A 3,932-nucleotide genomic window follows, 5' to 3' on the forward strand; every position below is an offset into this window, starting at 1 on the left:
GTATTGTGTTTTTTTAATAATCGGAAAATAAATAAACAAACAATCGTTTGGATTATTATGATCATCATTAGTATTATTTTCATTTTTATTACCAGCAGAAGCTCTTATTAAAAATGAGATCCCCTCCAATACAAATCCTATTATCTGGAGGTTACTCGCATGCGAATGACACTCCCCTGCATCCTTAAACCATTTGCTTAGGGCAGCAATTGCTCAGAAAAAAAAATCGAAATTAAGCCCATGCTTGATCCGGACATGCTTTGGCCACAACACACATGTATCATCGTTCGTTATTACTATTATTGCATAATATCAATTTATCTTGTAAGGACAACACCGTTCTTGTTACCAAAATGAATTAATTTTATTTTCGGAGATATGAACCTTATTTAATTTTCGGATTAACGAACCTTATTTTGTTTTCGGACAAACGAACCTTCGGAATTACGAACCTCATTTCGTTTTCGGACTAACGAACCTTCGGAATTACGAACCTCATTTCGTTTTCGGACTAACGAACCTTCGGAATTACGAACCTCATTTCGTTTTCGGACTAACGAACCTTCGGAATTACGAACCTCATTTCGTTTTCGGACTAACGAACCTTCGGAATTACGAACCTCATTTCGTTTTCGGACTAACGAACCTTCGGAATTACGAACTTTATTTCGTTTTCGGATTAACGAACCTTTGGAATAACGAACCTTCGGAATAAGGAAGCTTCGGAATTACGAATGTATGCGGTTTATTTAGCGCGCTGCTTCCTTCTGCAAGTGCATCCTTTAATCGCATAATCCCTTTCAAAATAATTATGATTTGACCCTTTTGCTACTTCTTTTTTTTCTTTTGATAATGAGATTCATCGATTTTAACCTCTAATTAAATGACCTATCTTAATATGACCTTATTTACTTTTGATAAATACCCGTTTTCTTCTGTAGTTTATTAAAAAATTCCAGTCTGTTAATGTTCTGATGGCGTCCCTTTTCCTTTGGAAAAGGTGTTCCTATTATTATGATTCTGGAAAAACACACTTTAAATTGATGAATTTCACTATATCATCTCGAGATATACGAATTGTTCTCAGAAACAAAGCACTGCATGCGCAGAGGAAAACATGAGTGTGTTCAATACTACTGATGTTTAGTCAATTTTGTTCAAATTCTTTAGGCGATTTGGGAATCTAGTCATTGTTTTCTATCATGAAACATAATAGATGTTTCAGAACAAATGCAAAAAGTACTACTTCATGAAATAATGGGAATTATCCTAATCAGTAAAGACATCATTACTTGCACCTTTATATACAATGACATTTACCATGATGGTTTCCAGGCTTGATGGTGTCTTTACTCGTACGATTTTGATAGACCAACATTCAGAAAAGAGGCCATAAGAAAAAAATACATAGTAGGGTAAATTTGTCCTTCAGGATTCCTCAGATCATCCCCGCCCTCCGTATTTGTATTTTGTTTCATGAGTCATGTGAGGGGGTAGTAAGTCCACCCTTTGTTTTAAGATAGTTTTGAATTTTTGAAAGAAAAGGTGCTCTTTTTCCCTGTGCCCCCTACTTTCAACTTCGCTCCGCAGCCCCTGACTTATCTGAGTTACTTAAAGGACAAGTCCACCACAACAAAAAGTTTATTTGAATAAAAAGAGAAAAATCCAACAAGCATAACAACGAAAATTTCATCAAAATCGGATGTGAAGTAAGAAAGTTATGACAATTTAAAGTTTTGCTTAATTTGACAAGACAGTTATATGCACATCCTGGTCGGTATGCAAATGACTGATGAAGTCATCCACTAATATGAAATATGAAATATTCTCATTTTCTCCTCATTTGCAAGTGAAACAATGATTAGCATTGCTTGATACTATATGGTTTAGTCAAGTTGGTCCTTGTTGTCAAATGTGTAAAAAATGAAATATTGTATAATTCAAACAATAAAAAGAGCAAAAGAAAAAGTGAGTGAGGGACATCATCGACTGTCTCATTTGCATGTCACCGATGTGTACATATCACTGTTTTGTGAAAAATAAGGGAAACTTTAAAATGTCATAACTTTCTTATTTTACATCCGATTTTGATGAAATTTTCAGTGTTCTGCAGTTTGATTTTTCACTATTTATTCAAATAATCATTTTTCTGGGTGGACTTGACCTTCAATATGCATCTAATGGAATCAAAAGGTACATTCCACAAAGAAGCAGAGGTGGGTGCAAACGAACGTTCAACGTATAACATAATACATGCATCGTTATAATAATATGCAACATTTATAGCGCTTAATACAACGTTTGTCAGCGCTGCATACTAAGTAAGACCTCGGCTTACTTAGCACTGCTAATCTTTTCAGGCGCTCGAGCATTCAAGGAATTTCTTCCTACCGGGTACCCATTTAATACTCTTGGGTGGAGAGTGGCAAATGTAGATAAACGCCTCGTCAAAGGACGCGAATGATGCGGTGGGATTCGAACCACGGACCTTGTTGTTCAAAGTCCGGAGACTTATCCACTGAGCCATAACACCTCTACATCAGGTGCGGTTCTAGACTAAAAAATTTGGGGGGGGGGGGGGGGGGCTTCTGTGGGCTGGAAAAATTTTCGACGTTGGTTTATTCAATACAATGAAAATGACCTATTGTGGGTAGCATTATACTGGCCAAGCAGCTTGCCCCCCCCCCCCGATAAAAATATTTCTGATATCATGCGAGGGAGCGTAAAGACCGAGCGAAAAAAAAAAATCACATTTTCAAAATGCTTGATAATATTTCATCTGTAGCATGCATCACGGCCTAATGGGTGTTATAGATTAGGGCATTTATCGATAAAGGGAGGGGGTAGGACTGGCTATCAGGAAATGGATTTGTGTTGTTACTCTCCCCAGTTGTTTGAAAAAACATCTAGAAATGCTATAAACCATTACAACTTGACAAAAAAATCCTATCAAACATATGAAATTGAAAATTCACGAGCAAAAATCTGCATTATCATTTGGCGAGCGCGCCGAAAATTGTGCACATTGTCTTTACCCCCTCTCGCCATCCGAAACATGGATCGACACTCTTGACTCTAAACCATATACCACATATGTTTTTAAATAAGTTTAGCCTCAATCAGGGAGTAAATAGGGACAGAGCTATTTACTAAAAAAATCATCCTACAGAATGACAAAAATTCCGAGCGTTTTTGACAAAACACGGACAGGCTTAGAGATAAAACTTCATTTTTTTGGCATTAGTATTGTTATATGAAGTCCTGGTGAAGCGTATAGGGAGGTTAATTTGAAAAAAAAAAGTTGGAAGGCAGTCTACTATATTGCAGGAGATCATTGACTTCCTATACTCGCACTTTAAGAGAGCATTTTTGTATTCATTTAGATGTTATTTTTCGAGGGAGCGTTTAGCGACCGAGCGAGAAAATTTTCGAATATGAATACTAACTATAGTAAACCCATTGATTTTACAGCACTTGACGACATGAATGGAATACTGCATTAGTCAACAAAAATATACGCATATAGGGCCCACATATAATATCTATTTCTTTTTTTGTGGTCAGATTTTTATTTGTTTTATTTTTTATTTTTATTTTTTTTTTTGGGGGGGGGGGGCTTGAGCAATTTTTTTTTGAAGGGGAGGCTTCAGTCCCCAAAGCCCCCATAAAACTACGCCTGCTCTACATATACCACGCTTTTACTTATATTATGCTTGTACTTTCGAACACGTGATAGGGGGGTCAAGGCGTGTATAAAATTTTACAAGTCTTCTGTCTTGTAAGACTTTAACCTATGTTAATAATAACTGACAAAGGTCGTAACAAATACCAGCAAGTTTTATCATTCGAAGCACATTGGTCTCTGGAAACAAAGGAACTTGACGTCATTATGTAACACAACGAAGCTAAATGGATAATAACCGTTATTAATT

This window comes from Lytechinus pictus, chromosome 5 (assembly GCF_037042905.1).
Source record: "Lytechinus pictus isolate F3 Inbred chromosome 5, Lp3.0, whole genome shotgun sequence".
Lineage (NCBI taxonomy): Eukaryota > Metazoa > Echinodermata > Echinoidea > Temnopleuroida > Toxopneustidae > Lytechinus > Lytechinus pictus.